The sequence below is a fragment of the Leuresthes tenuis genome, unplaced genomic scaffold (assembly GCF_036924035.1).
Source record: "Leuresthes tenuis unplaced genomic scaffold, fLeuTen1.0.hap1 SCAF_9, whole genome shotgun sequence".
Taxonomy (NCBI): Eukaryota; Metazoa; Chordata; class Actinopteri; order Atheriniformes; family Atherinopsidae; genus Leuresthes; species Leuresthes tenuis.
This window is the reverse complement of record NW_027325363.1, coordinates 18,232,184-18,248,288: the sequence shown is the minus strand read 5'-3', so window position 1 is coordinate 18,248,288 and position 16,105 is coordinate 18,232,184. Positions and strand designations below refer to the sequence as shown.

Here is a 16,105-nt window from a genome sequence, read left to right as displayed (position 1 = left end):
CCCATTAAGACCACATATCACCGAAAGCATCTCCAGACTGTCACTCTGCTCTAATAAAATCCTAACTTTCATAACTGCAGCATCATCTGACAAAATCTCCTTTGAAAACATCTTAAAGACAACACCTGTGCAGAGAATTCGGCTAAACTTAAACAATTTCCCACACAGAAAGTGGATGTTTTCTCACACAATCCACATTGAACATGTCAGTCAATTAATAGCTTTTGCTGCTGTGTTGTGATTGTAGTTCGACTCTTCAGTGTATGTAAACCAAGCTGACTGCTGAGCGCTAAAGTACCTTGTGAACATTGTGCACTGTCTCAAGACATTTATTCAGGACTAGGCTTTTTTGAAAGTAGATTCAGATTGGTCAGGCTCCAATTGGTCCCATCCCAAGAGAAAAATATGGACCTCACACAGATGAAAACTCTTGGAAGAGATTATTTAGATATAAAAAGAATTTATTTTTTGACCGTGCAAAATTAAACAAAATGTGACAACAAAGTGCATGGTTGTTTTGCAGTGTGACAGGCTGAAGTACAATGAGATACTAGCTAGAACTTTGACCCAAATAACCTCAAAGCTCTGTCTGTTTGGAAGAAAAAAGAAGAGACCTCTAATTTTAGCTTGCAGATGTTGTAGACTCTCTTTGTGGATGCAGCGTCTTCGGAGGAACTCCGTCTTGTTTAAACGGACAGGCTAATTTAGGGAGTACTACTTTGGGCTCTTTCTTGCTTCAGGCCATCTATTGGCATTTAAAATCAAACTCAGCTCAAGTTGCCAGTTCACCAACAGTGGCAATAACTTGTGCTGGGAATGCTTTCAGTGGTAGCATGCCTGAAATCTAAACACTCCCCACTGTAACCTTACCGCTCTTATTTTTATCTTTAGTAAATGACGTTTTATACTTGTATGTAAGATGGATTAAAGGGCTGGGCTTTATCATGTGATGATCAAGAGATTATGGTTTGTGGGCTCCCATGCACAAAAGCACATGGACACACAAATGTGCCAGCATACATTCACGCACACATTCCCCCCAGATGTTGCTTGACATGGTCTGCTGTGACTCCAGTGCTCGAGATTTGTTTATCTCTGCATGCATAGTTAACTCACCATGGCCTGCGTAAAAGAGCTCTGCCACACTTCTCAATAAAAAAAAAACTTTTTCCCCCTCTCGTAGTCCTTTGAACCACCACAGAAAGACAATGGTTTGCACAGCAATATCCCAAAAATGGCTTGCTGTTACTTCTTACTGTACTTCGCTGCAAGCTTTGAGTTGCAGTCGTGTGAAGAGGAAAGTAAACCCTCTTTCAGTCCTTTGAGGCTTTATTTATTATTTATTCTCTTCCACCTCCTCTTCAGCCACCTTACGGCGATCTTATTTGTTCATTTCATTATGACATTTGCGGCCAACATATTAAATAACACATTGAAAAAGCTCATATGAGCTGTAGGGCGTAGCAACCAATCTGGTATTTTAAATGTAAGATGCGATAGATCTCTTGCCACACAGAAAAGTTCTTATTTCCATCATGCACTCTGGATGATACTTAATAATATGAACAAAAGCCTATAATGCTGTTCAGGTTTCTATGATTAGGAATCATTATTTTCTTCCTGACCCAACATGCAAACCAAGAAATTATCCCCAGTTTAGCAGGTTTATTGTAACATGAATTAGAATAGAAAAGTCCAAAGGTTTAAGGTGAATCCGCAAAGAAAGCCGAAAAGGGTGGACAACTAGTATCTGTAATGTTTCTTATAGTATTGAAGAAACGTGGGTTCTATTAACATGCTTTATTAGCGTAATAGAGCAACACAGTGAACACACATACACTCACATGTTATCTTCTCTTGCTATCCAGTTTGCTGTGTGTACCGTGGAATAAGTCTAACTTACAGGACGTAGCTGTCCTCTAGTGGATGGAGGTATAAATAATTCCTATCACTACAGTATCCCAGCAGTAAGGTGAATGGGCACCCAGGTGTGGTGATGGCTGATGAACCCTGGCTTGATAGCAGAAGCTAAAAAAAGTAAATGTTCTAGAGGCAGAAAGATTTGTATAGCTGACTGCATCACAAGACTGAATAATCCAGAGGTGAGAGAAACTGAAGCCAGGCTTGAAATACTGCAAGTGGATGAGTAGACTGAGTGCAGGTGCAGGAGCAACTGATTTCAGGTACCGCTTTCATAACTTATACTAAGTTAAGAGGGGAGAGGGAGAACTGACAGATCTTTGCTACTGAGATGTAGTGGAGTAGAAATATAAAGCTGTATGGAATGGAAGCACTAAAGTAAAGTACAAGTAAGTTAGATTTGCACTTAAGTTTGTATTCAAAGCAAGTCTGAGATCGAGAGGTGATACATGTGATATGCAGTGCTTGTCTGCACAACAGCCCAATACAGAAGAAATGCAGAGTAGAGACTCAGGTTGCCGCTGCTTTTTCCAGGAAACGAGATCACAGCAGAACGACACGAGTCTCAGAGGACTGACAGGTAGTGTTTGAACTCCAGCTGCTCCGCTGTGCCAAGTCAAACCAAGTCACGATGCTGCAGATTCAGAGAAGCCAAGAGAAACAAGAGGGCAGCTCTCCGAGTGACTGGTTCTGTTGATTAAAGCAGCATTTATAAATCTGATATGTGTAACTTTTTATTTAACTTTTAAAGAGGTTTTTAATTTCTTTGAGAAATGCCTTAGTGTATCAGGAAACTCGACATATATCGGGTTCCCCTTGCCAGTCACAGTTAAGTCATTGTTCAGTTATGTGTACATTGTGCTTGCGCAAACTGTTTTGTTTGCACAATTCCATGTAAACGGAAATACTTTCGTAGCAGGTGTGATAAGGGACTCATGCTAACAGTCACATTGACCACAGAAATCTAACTCGTCTGAAGGGTTGCACCTGATTGCTTCAAACGTGTGGAGGACTGAAACTGCAATAAAAGGATATTAATACAAATGTATATAAATGTCCAAATAGATTTATTTAGATTTACTTTATATGATGATAAATGTGACTAAAATTAAATAATGAAATAATTCATGGGAAAACAACTTAAAGGGGAACTCTGGTGTTTTTAAACCTAGACCTTATTTCTGGCATGAAATAAGTTTGTATACTCACGAGAACAGTTTGGTGAAAGTTGGCGTCTATCAGAAGCTATTTAGATAACTCGAGATTGGCGTACATCCATATAACGGAGTGAACAGGGCAGGGACGATGCAGCCTCGACAAACCATGGACATGCATGGCTGCAGCACAGTTCATTTACTCCGGAAAGAACGTCCATCTTACTCAAAGTCGTCGTTCACATTGTCAAAATTTGAAAAATATCCTGCCGTGTTGCACAAAACTAGCAGTAGCAAACTCTGTGTGAAGTAAGCAGACTGTCATAGAGAAAGGAGTAAATAAACTGTGCTCCAGGTGGGCGTGTGGATGAAGTGGTCCCAGTAGAGTGCCTGTGTAGAAATCCCTCCGTTAGCTCTCCTATAGCCGCAAGTAGCCACATAACAGCACCTATGAGCTAACAGAGCTATAGTACACATTCGTTCATTAATTTTTCTTAAAGTATTGATGAAATAAAGACAGATAATGCCCTGTTCACTCCATTATATGGATTTACGCCAATCGCGAGTTATCTAAATAGCTTCTGATGGACGCCAACTTTCACCAAACTGTTCTCGGTGAGTAGAGAAACGTATTTCATGCCAGAAATAAGGTCTAGGTTTAAAAATACCGGAGTTCCCATTTTAATAGAATGTGACATAAATACATCATGATGCTTTAATGTGAAACTTCATTAATTTACGCCTGTGTTATTGTTCCTATTTGTGGTCTATTTGTAGTCCAAATAAAATAAATAAGTAAATGATTTGGAGGAAATAAATTGATCAATAAGAAAGGGTAACTATACAGAAATAAACACAAGAGTGACAAACTAACAAAGAAAGAAATATATATATTCCGATCAAAAAATCAACAAAAATTAAAACTAAGTGACAAAGTAAATAAATAGCAACTAAGACATAAGCGTAAATGAATGCAGTTTACAATCATAGCAGAAAAATGTATCTGTTTCACATTCCGTCAAATTATTTTTGCATGAAACATTTTCCAAGTCATTTGTAGTCACATTTCTCATCATGTAAACTTATCTATTTATCATCATTTATCAACTAATTTATTCATTTCTTATTATGGCAGTGTCAGTCCTCCATAGAACACCCTGTCTGCTGCATGTCAAAGAGGGTGTTTTCATTACACTTAGTGTTGGCTGCTTATTCAGGAAATCAGATTTGTGCAAACATGTAATTTGTATGTTTGCCTTGTAAGGTTATTCCTTTCTTCTCAAAATTGTAAATCAACTTCTAAAGATGATTTCCTTTATGCAAATCAAGCTTTTAAGGAAAGAAGGTGTCATATACAATTAAAGGTCAATCTTATTTGAGCCATAGGACTACATGTTTGCATACTATAATCAAGTGCCAATTTAAATACCCACGTGTTCTCTACAGCTGGTTTTACACTTCAACTGACCCTTCTTTTAGTTTATTCACTTGAACTGTCACCAAATTCATTTCTGGACCTCTTCCTCAGCTAAACTAAACCAGATCATAGAACACTAGAACTTGGACACCCAAACTGCTTTCTGAATATAAAATTCAATTCAATATGCAGCTTCACTGCAGCCGTTTCCATTATTTCTTGCTCTCAAACTTGCAGCAAAACTTAAACTTCACCTTGTCAACTGTCAGATATTTATTAAACAGTTTATCTTAACCGGTGTTTCAGCCCATATTCTTAAACTTAAGAGGACAGCTCGATTCTCATCAGATTTGTAAGATCTCAAACACAATCGCAATAGAATCCATCTTGCACGTTTAAGCCGTGTGTATGTGGCTGAGGCACAGTTGTTTTGAACCAATCAGCCTGTTTTACAGGCAGCTATTTGTGGCTTTTACATGTGACAGTGAGCAAACAATGGCAGCTCTGAAGTTATTGCAAAGATGCTATAGGCATTAGTCACATCAGAACTAGAGAAAATCCAATGAGGATGAGGACAGCGAAAATGTCCTCATTTATTTCAATGAGGACATTTTCGCTGTCCTCATCCTCATTGGACAGATTACAGCGAAGGCTTTTCTTCAGTGAAAAAATAGTTTTAACAGTATTTTTAACAGGTAAAAAGCATTTTTTTTAACTGGGTCCATTTTGTTAATTTGACTGGTTGATCTAATCACCTGCAAGCATTATCTGATTATGGTTTCCTGATGGTTCATTCAGCGAAACCATCTGGTCTGTTAGATTCGTTATAAACAGAAATTACAAGAACATATTACAAGGCTTCATTTCACTACATTTAACATAGCAGAGTTTTCTTGTTCTCAGCAGTAGCTGTTTTTGTCTTTGAATGCAGCTGATATTATGATGATTAGCATGCATTTGCACCCTGCACCTGACTCCCCTATCAGTGCTGTTCACTATGTTTTCTTCGTACCGAGGAGCTTTTGCTCGACTCACCGAGATCTCACAGAGGTCATGCCCTCTGGTCACAAAGTTCAGTTTACACAGCTGTATGTCAGTCATCCACTCTGTGGAAATGTCACATTGGGCGGTCTGAAGCTTGTGCACCGCTCAGTTACACCATCAGATTCCAGTAAATGATGAACGGGCCTAACTAATACTTGCTAATGCATTCAGAGTGGAACATGCGCTGCATTCTGTATCCCAGTAGTGTACATCCTTTCTAATGTTTAAAACATTTGACCTCCACGTCTCAATATCAATACAAATTAAACAGAGTTAAATCTGGCTTCAGTCGTGACTGCCCAGTGATGATACCACTGCAGCACATGCGTGCGGTGCCCTCACGAAGCGTGTTTGAGGGGGATTATGCCGCTGACCTGTGGTAAAGTGCTCAACTGTTTTCCACACGCTGCCCTCATGGTCACAAGGGCATTTGAGATGGATAGAAGCAGGGAGAGTGAGAGGAATGAGGGAGGGAGACAGAAATAGTCAACAGACTGGATGGACACACAGACAAAGAGAGACTCTAAGAGGTAGAAACAGAAGAAGCAGAAGACCAGGCAAAGGACGGAGTAATGAGCAGCAGAAGCGACAGACTGTAAGTATGAGATGGCAGGGGGGGAGAAAGAGGGGAACAAAGAGCAGATTGTCAGTGCCGGGCGCTAATCGTCTCCTCTAAGGCTGCCAGAGACAACAGGTGAGAGCAGTTTGACTCCCTGCAGACTCCATGAAGCTTTCGCGACTTTGTGTGCGTGCATTTCTGTATATGTGTGTGTGTGCAGGGGCCAGAGGACCACAGGAGAACTCAATGCCAACTAAAACGGCAAATGAGGAACGAGGGCCGCACCATCAAAGAGTTCTTTTCAGACGTGCCAAGACCTTGGCTGTATATATAGGTTTGAGTGTGTGTAAAAGTGCATACGTGTTTTGTGTGAGTTTTGGATTTGCAGTGGGTTCAATATTGACACATCGTCCCAGGAACACTCCATCTCCTCACACCAGTCACAGTAAAGGTGAATGTGTTCAAAGCAACAACACAGAGGACATTTCCTCGACTGAACAAGGATGGCCTTTGATGTTTACATGAGTGCGTGGCCTTATTATGTGTTAACAGTCTAACAAAGCATGTGGACCTGAGCAGCTGTCTGATAAATTCTCACCTACAGGAGCCGCAAAATATCAAGCAGAGGAGATTAAGAAAGAAAGGTGACCAGAGCAGCTGCAAGTGAAAACATTAGTCACAAAGATGAAAACTGGAGCAAACTATCTGACAGATGACTTTAAACATGACTTTTTCATGGGTGTTAAAGAAAAGTGACACTACAAAGATATGATGAAACTACAGATATCATAAATTAGCAAAGTCGTAAAAAAGGTGTCGTTTACATGCTAAGTTAACATGTAGCAGCTCAGTCCTTCTCACTAACTGCTCAATTTAGCTGTAAGAAATACAGCCCTGGCTGGATTCACTGATGGGCCATGACAGATGGACTGATGGACTTGCGCTTCGCTGCTCCCTGGCACGCTGGAGCAATACTAAGTCCTAACTACACCTCCCTGTGGAAACACGTCCTGTACAGAGCTGTATCAGGTCAAAGGAAACAATTGAGACACATGCTGTAAATGAGCGAGCCAGCCCACTTAAACTGAAACTCTCCTACAGGTGAACACACATCGTGACTCATAAGTGCTTATCCTGAAAGAAAGGAGGGGTTGATCAAACCTGAATCTGGCTGAAAATCTCTTCAATAAAGTTCTTTTACAAAATGAATGTTGTTCTCAATCCTTAAAGTTCTCCAACAGCTGTGAAATTTGGAAAAACCTTGTTGACTATATTTATGAGGAGAGCTGAGAACGACCAATATTTCCGTGAAGACCAAGCAGGTTTGCTTTGCCAACTTGATAGCATCAAGAACACAGCAAAGCGCATCACTGGATGTTGACAGGATACGCTCTGGCTGATTAATTCTCTTCAAAGTGGCAGCTCTCCTAAAAACACATCACCTGACAAGCTGAGAAAACAAGCGTGCAGACACACAGAATATTTACAAGCACATGTACATGCTTAAAGCAGATCTGAATGGTTCACATAAATTGGTCCGGACAGGTTCAGCGAATATGAACAACTTTATTCTTAAGGAGAAAGCCTAAAAATGGAGCGAATTTGGAAAACCTCTGATAATTCATATGAAGTCAAGCTGTCAGTAAGGCATAAAAGAAACCATAATTCTGAGAATAATGAGCCAAGAGCGGCTCTGCTGACGTCTCATGAGACAGACACTTTAGCCGATTAGAGTCTCTAAAACGCTCTGTTAACCATTTTGTTGTTCAATTGAGGTTCTATCTGAGGAAGCTCTCAATTAAATCTAGCTCGTTTTAGTGGTTTATGGGGGGGTTACTGTTACATTGTGCCCTATATACACGATCATGACTGCTAACCTCTACTTGGTGGCCGCAGCAGTCAGTTTGTTAACCTAGAAATGTACTTCACAGGCCTCCATACGCATCCTGAGAGAACAAGTACCGCAACACTGGTGAGATCCTGGCTTCAGCCACCAAGTTCACACTCTTTCTTTTCCAGCTCTAAAATAAACTGAGTGACTCTTGAACATACATGTACCCATAACACACCTATTGCATCACCAGAGGATGGTTTTCTTCAGTTTTAGTAGAGGCTACATTCCACCCTCCAACTCTGCCACTGTGCCAAGCAAACATGAACCAGACCACTCTGTAAACTAAAATGAGTCAGGCCAACAAAAAGCCCACTTTCACCATCTACCCCGAGAAAGACAGCAAACAAGCAGACATCGTTTGGTACCAGTCTCATATCTGTATTCTAACTATATAATAGAAGCGAGTTGACCTATGTGCAACTTCACATGGAACTTCACTATCAAAAGATTAGAAAATGCATTCAAACTAAGTAATTGTATTATGAGCTGAACAGTTATTTTTATTAAAAAAAAAGGCTTTAGTTCCACCATATTAAAAAAAAAACATGCCCCATTGTAAGAACATGGTATGTACCTGATGACAGACTCAATCCTCAGTCAAAGTCATGGAGGATTACCATTGTTACATAAGTTTCAGGAGAGAATGCGATTGAGTGTTGTTAACCACACAAAGTCTATGCAGTTTTTTTCATATACTCACACAGTGATGAATCAATCAGGGGAAATGTGGGGTTCAGTGTCTTGCCCAAGGAATCTTGGACATGTGGATTTGGGAAGTGAGGGATCCGACCGCCAACCCTCCAAATGGGAGATTGACCACCCCACTTTCTGAACGACAGCTGCCACCCCCCTCCTCACAACCCCTCAAACTCCTGTGAGAGGCCTGCTCCCACCCATGACTGCACTTTCCTCCTCCCCCACCTTCCCCTCCCCCAGCTGTCACCTCTACAGTGTCCTTCACTGTTGACCATGTTCAGAGACAACAGAGGACAGTTGACACAGGCATGGCTTGACGCCCCAATGCTGTGAGCTCCTGAGTCCTCAAATCCTGTCCTCCCCGACTTTGTGGAGAACACTATGTCTTCAGGATGAGGCAGATTCCTCAGAGAGTCTCTGAGCTGTTGAAGACATTGAGCCTCACTGCTGTGCAGAAGATCCCCATCCCAACAGCTCAAAGGATTACAGACCAAGAGACTCATTCTGGACCAGCTCCAACTCATGGTAGAACGACTTCTGACCCCCCTTGAGTTTGCCTACCAGCTCAGACTTGGTGTTGAAGATGTCATCATCTTCCCGCTTCATCGCATCTATGCCCACCTGGACTGGGCCAATGACCGAGAGGGCACTGGTGTAAAAACATCTCTGTTTTTTGAGGCAGCTGAGGTATAATGACAGTCATCACCTTTAATCATTCTGTGGTAGCCTGTGCTATCGTCCATGCTCCTGCATACTAGAGCATGCTTGGGATGGTTCTTATACTTCTAACTTTCTTTAAATGTTTACACTAGGCCCTGTTTATGGAAATTTTAGTCTGATTTAACCCAGATTAACTTGTTCTAACGTTAGGAGGAGGAAATGACACCTGAGACCTTGGTGCTGAGCCCATCTTTTCATACTTCATTTCTTATTTTTATTTTTTATCTCAGGCTCATTCAACCCTCAGCATTTGTTTATTGTTTTTCTGACTACAGCATATTTCTAAAGTTTCAGAGAGCTGTTGTACAACATTCTACATATCGTTTCCATCTGATTCATGACAAGATCACATGAAATCGCATAAGATTCATGTGAATTGTTGCTTCTGGTTCTGGCTCAATGAAATATCCTACAGTGTGGGAGGTGTGATCATTTTCCAGCCTTGTTTTGTGCGCATCTATGAGATTAGAGATTAGTTATCTATGAGGTTTTTCCTTTTGTGATTCGGCAAGACACAATTCGTCTTCTGTGTGGGAAGAAAGATGGTGCCCTGAGCAGAGATCATACTCACAATCTTTTCATTGTTGAGCCCACGGTACATTTCACAGAATAAGCTAAATGCAAGGAACGCACGCCACAGATTCATAGAAGGGACCATGCCAGAGGCCTGTGTGCTCCCATCAGTTATTGAATAAGTTAGCTGAACGACACATTATAAAAAAGAATTAAAAACATGATGATGAGGGTAAAAAGCTAGAAGTCTATGTTTTCTAAAATACCTAATGAAGGGATGTAAGGCTCTTTATACACAGAGTACAGACTGTGTGACCACAGCTATCAAACAACCAAATACACTGACTGGCCAAAGTCATCACCTGGATAAACGGGTAAGAGTCTCCTATTGGAAAAGTAGAATACATTTCAGCTGGTAACAAGTCATTTAATTCATTCTAACTTTTTCTGTGAGCTTCTCATTCTTTAAACAACATGTTGGAAGACATCCGGTGGCGGTGGAAAACATCTTACTCTGTTTCAGAGGGGTCAAATTATTGTTCTTGATAGTGAAAGGAAGAGCTTTTACATACACCAATGAGATGAGAACTCGTGTTTTGGTACTAAACAATTGTCTGGGCCTTAGAAAACCACTTATGAGTGAGGCTAATACAAAAGGAAGGGTTACATTTGCAAAGGAGCATAACGATTGGCAATGGAAAAATATCCTGTAGTCTAACGAGGCCAGATTTACTCAGTTTCAGAGGTAGGGACGCACCAGGGTAAGAAGAGTGGGGGGATGAAGTGCTGCACCCATCATGCCAAGTGCAAACTGGAAAAGCATGCAGGGACAGTGTTTTGATCTGGGGTTGCTTCAGTTGGTAAAGATCCAAGTTCAGCAACTTTATTTTACCAAAGACGGGGTCAGGTGACAACTTGAATTTACTGAGATGACCAGGTTTTTCTATCAGTAGATTTTTTTCCCTTCATCAATGGCACAGGCATATTTCAATAGGAAAATTCCAGGATCCATCAGGTCCAGGTGAAATGGTATCCAATGGTAAAAGAGTGGTTCATGGTGCATGAGACATCATTTTCACACATGGATCAGCTGCCACAGAGTTCAGACTTTAACCCCACTGAGCACCTTTGGGATGTTCTGGAAAAGACTTTGTGTTGCAAACTCTCCAATAATATATATATATATATATATATATATATATATATATATATATATATATATATATATATATATATATATATGTTAATATATATTAATAAAGATTAATGCAGCTCTAGACAGACATTTATATTGGATCATAGGTACCCAAGAAAATGATGGTCTTTTGTGCTAGTGTACTCATCTTTTTAGGTTTTTACTTTATTTTAAGTGTAGTCTTTGTGTTTATTTTCATTGTTCAAGCTAGACTGCCAACTCGAAATAATTAAATTATTGAGAGTTGATGCAGCCTTGAATCATTTGACATTTCATGGTTTGTATTGCAGTCAGCAGCCAGGCAGCTTTTATTTGCATGAATACACAAACTTTTCTTCGTTGCTCTTTTTCTTGAAGATCGCAATACTTTTATAGCTGCAAAGGTACCTGAGCGATGGCACGAGGAGAAAATTTAAAACAGAAAAAGGAAAAAAAAAACTCCTTTGAATAAAAATAACAGGTCTGAATGGTGTTTATGTTTGTGTACACAGCTCTCTCCATGACACAGACAAGATGAGACCGCTGACAAGTCTCACTGGAAACACTAAAAGCCTTGTCTTTTTTTCTTCCTGTTTATTCACTCACCCTATCTCTCACTCCTCCACATGTCAGATCCATTCAGGGTTTTCCTTTTATGCCCGCTGCATTGAGGAGGTTGTTATGAGTCAAAGTTACCGGCTTGAAACCTGAACATCAGTGTTTTAGATCTTTATTATCTCTGAGATCAGTTTTCTGGTGTACAGTTTGGCATAGGGGCACTTTATCTCACATCATCCTCTCCCCTGCATGTCTCCTAATCTCCCCCGTGCCTCAGTTTAAGATGAGGGCACGAGGTGAGCCGAGTTCCAATGTATAGGCTTCATTTTCTCCCTGTGCTGATATAATTGCAACCAGATGCAAATGACATGAAAATGCTGCACAGGGTCAGTGCTCAGATAAAGACACCTCTGGTATTTCTGCGAGGTGTAAGTTGTGCCACGAGCGTAAAATGCTCCTGAAGTAAGGTCTTTTATGCATTGTACAAAAGTCAACTGGGCAGACTCAGTGAGTGCATAGAGAGCCTATTGAAAAAAGGTTTTCTGTTGTTTATCTGGTTTGAAATCTAGTTTGTGATCCAACTGTGACTGTGAGTGGCTCCTTTTTGAATTGGGCACGAGTAATTACATTTGATGTGGACTTTTTAGTTATTCCACAAAAACAAAAACATTCTCAGTGGAAAAATGTACTTTTAGATTTTAGCCAAATGTAAACTATTGTGTTGTTTTTTCCACATTGCTGGAATACTCAATTTTGAGACTCGGGGGTAAGGTGAGACAGGATTAAAATATCAAATAGAGCTTTGGGATGATTACAAAAGAAACAGGATTTTTTATATGTCCTCTTCAGTAAACCAAACCAAGCTGTGTCCGTTGGCGGCCGGTGAATGTGAGCTCTATGCTCTGACAGACAGAGGAAAGAGCTGCTTTATTACCCCTGCACAAGGCTGCCAATCATCATACCGTAGGCATGCCACACACTGGTACAGAAACAACCAGACTATCCTGTGTTGGGTAAAATAATTCCATCTGAACAGATATTCATTGTTAAACTGATATTATAACCTGTGCTGCACAGAGTTAATCCCTGGGTGAATAAAAAAAAGTCCATGAACACTAGAGGGATTTTGTAATCCCCACTTTACAATGCACTCCTGTCATTTTATCTCTCATCAAATCCACATCTTTCAGTCTTTTTCACCTCTTCAGTGGGAGTTCAACCATTCCCACACTCCACCTACTCCCAGTGTCACACTCCCTGTCATTCTCAAATCCTGTCTGATCTTGATATATCACCAGAAAGAATCCCGGAGCCTACCCCAATCTGACGGTTTTAGTTGCTGCCTTCTCTTCTCTTGATTTCTGTTGTTGATAAGCATGAAATACTTTATCCTTCTTGTATGAACGTGGCAAAATAGATGGATCCAGAGTAAACCATTTATATCTCAGGGTCTTTCTCAGGGGATGGAGTTGGCGTGCAAACTTGTCAGTCGGTATAATGCCACCTATTGTACTTTTAAGACTTCCCATCCATGTTGGAATAAGTCAAGCATAAAAGTACATCCTTCACCCTGGATATAATCTTGGTGTCCAATGAAAGTGCATCACCCCCGAAAACTGTTGTTGTCATCTGAATAATCAAAGTACCTGGCAACGTTACTGACAGACTGCATCAGATAAGACTGAGAATGCCTAATAGATGATGTAATATTGCATCAGCACTTGCATTCAGCTTTATAATCATTCTGCAAGAATTTATCTTGTAATAGGATGGCACCTCATGAACTTTTTATGTTGTTTTCCATTTGACTTTGACTTTTATTTGTCATTCAGACATCCACTTACAGTGTACATAGAACAAAATTACGTTTTATTTGGCTCAAGGACAGTTGTACAAAAATAGAATTAAAATTATTGAAGAGTTAAATTTACAGAATGAGTATAAAAATCTACAGAATGAGCATAGAAAAAAATAAAAGAATGAGCATAAATATAAATACAAATATATACACATGGTGGCAAAATGCCCATTTAAAATGATACACTGAAGCAACTTGACCGCTTCTGAAAACATTTAGCAGGAAGATAGTTGCTTCATAAAATCTGCATGGGGCTTGTTAGCTCAGACAGTTCGATTGTGGTGCTAATAATGCCAAAGTCATAGGTTCAGTCCCCGTACTTATCAAAGACAAGCCAGAAGTAACTGCAACAAGCACTAATTTGATAGTTTGTTGGGCAGCATTCAAGTCCTGCAGTTGCAGTTTGCATCTAAATGACCACTGTGCACTTTTAAAAGCTATTGTCATAATAACTGGGAAAAAAGGCCGTGTCTAGAGCTGCTTTTTGCTTCGTCCTTTCATCCAGATGGTTGCAACATGACAGATTGCTAAGAGCACACACCACTTCATATGTTAACACAAAAGGTTATTTCTGATAAAATAAATACATATCCATTTTTGTTTTCACTACTTTCGACAGTAATAAAATCATCGTTATGTTGAGTCACTCGTCAATGTGCACCTTATAAGGAGATCATCCAGTTTAAGTCTTCCTTTGGATCTGTTTCAATGATCCACCACTAGGGCCAAAACCAAACTATTCTTCCTGAATCTGACATCTGAATCTACTTTCCGCCTGACACATCTCTCCAGCTCCTTGTTACAAACTTCCCCAGGGAGACTGAAAAACGCAATCCCTCATTAGCATGAACACACCCTCTGGGGAGACAACCAGCCCGATATGCAAATCTAGATTGCGTAGTTGACCACGTGGCCTAATGGACAAGGCGTCTGACTTCGGATCAGAAGATTGAGGGTTCGAGTCCCTTCGTGGTTGCACTGTTTAGTTGTATGCTGTCATTACTGTATAAAAGCTAGCTTCGAATCATGAGCAGGGTACTGGGTAAGTTCTTAGCAAATAAAGTCATGGTGGAAGCTGTAAAGTTCTGCTAGTTATGTTGGCAATCTTTCTGAGAGACGGCACCACTTTGGGTGCTGAGTTATTGTCAGAAATCCTCTTAAAAACATGCTGTTTAAATCCAGTAAGAGTGCCATCTTTCATGTGGGTGACCTTGGTTCAAATCCCCTGCATAGAAGGTACTACCTCCAGTAGGTGTCTTCAGGCAAGACCTAACAGTGTAATTCGCTTTATGTAAATACATAAACATAAACACAGTCAGGAAGACAAGCCTGTGGTTCACCATCAACCTGTCCATGTTTCAAATAGATTTTCCAAACAGGACAAAACCCTGTTAAGAGGCAGCTCTATACTCTATAGAAATATGGCATTAGAGACACCAACGATCATAGTCAGCAAACAACACGGGCAACATAGATAATTGGCAGCTGTAAAGTACGTGGAAGTAAGTGGAAGCTGTAAAGTACTTTGCTAGTTCCGTTGTCAGAAATCCTCTTAAAAACATGCTGTTTTAGATGGTCTGTTTCTCTGTAAGATTGCCACCTTTCATGTGGGTGACCTGGGTTCAAATCACCTGCATGAAAGGTACTACCTCCAGTGGGGGTCTTCAGGCAAGACCCCCTTACCCTAACTGCCTACCAGTGTAAGTCACTTTATGTAAATGCATAAACACAGCCGGGACCCAAGGCTGGCTGGTTCACAATCAGGAAGAGGAGGCATAGTCCGAAAGTCAAGCCTACAGTCAAGGATTCCATGAAAGGAGCTCATCCAGTTTAAGTCTTCCTTTGGATCTGTTTCAATGATCCACCACTAGGGCCAAAACCAAACTATTCTTCCTGAATCTGACATCTGAATCTACTTTCCGCCTGACACATCTCTCCAGCTCCTTGTCACAAACTTCCCCAGGGAGACTGAAAAGCGTGATCCCTCATTAGCATGAACACTATTTAGTTGTATTTAGTTGTATATTGTCATTACTCCATAGAAGCTTGTGCTTCAAAATCAAGAATACTGTGCTGAGTAAGTTCTTAGCAGTTAAAGTCATTGTGGAAGTTGTAAAGTACTTTACCAGTTCTGTTGTCAGGAAGTCCAAGGATGATGTGGGCCTTCTACTGACCAAATTGATTAAAGCAGGCCTGTTAGCTCAGCCAGTCAAAACGTGGTGCTAATAACACCAAGGTCATGGGTTCAGTCCCCACACTAGCCAAACCTATACAACAGTCAGTAATAATAGCAAATGTATGGGGATCCTTCCAATATACATGTTTTTTAAAGAACCTTCCTAAACTTGTTTGCACTTAAAGCAGTTGCAGAATTCAGTGCTGTTTAAGCACCCAAATCATCCAACACTACAGGACACCACAAGGGATATGGTTGTAAGACTTCTCCAACTCTATAAATCACATTTAGACTGGTTTGGCAAACTCCCAAGCACCCTTGTGTTTCTTAGCAAACGTAACAAGCTGCTTCAATGATCCACCACTAGGGCCAAAACCAAACTATACTTACTATATACTATACTTTCTCATTGTGTTGCACAA

General features: G+C 40.5%; 1 non-coding gene across 1 annotated transcript; it reads left to right on the top strand.

Moving 5' to 3' along the window:
- The first annotated feature begins 14,410 nt into the window (after nucleotides 1–14,410).
- trnar-ucg (transfer RNA arginine (anticodon UCG)) lies at nucleotides 14,411–14,483 on the top strand. Its single transcript has one exon. It is a non-coding gene; the product is annotated as a tRNA-Arg (tRNA).
- Nucleotides 14,484–16,105: the final 1,622 nt, after the last annotated feature.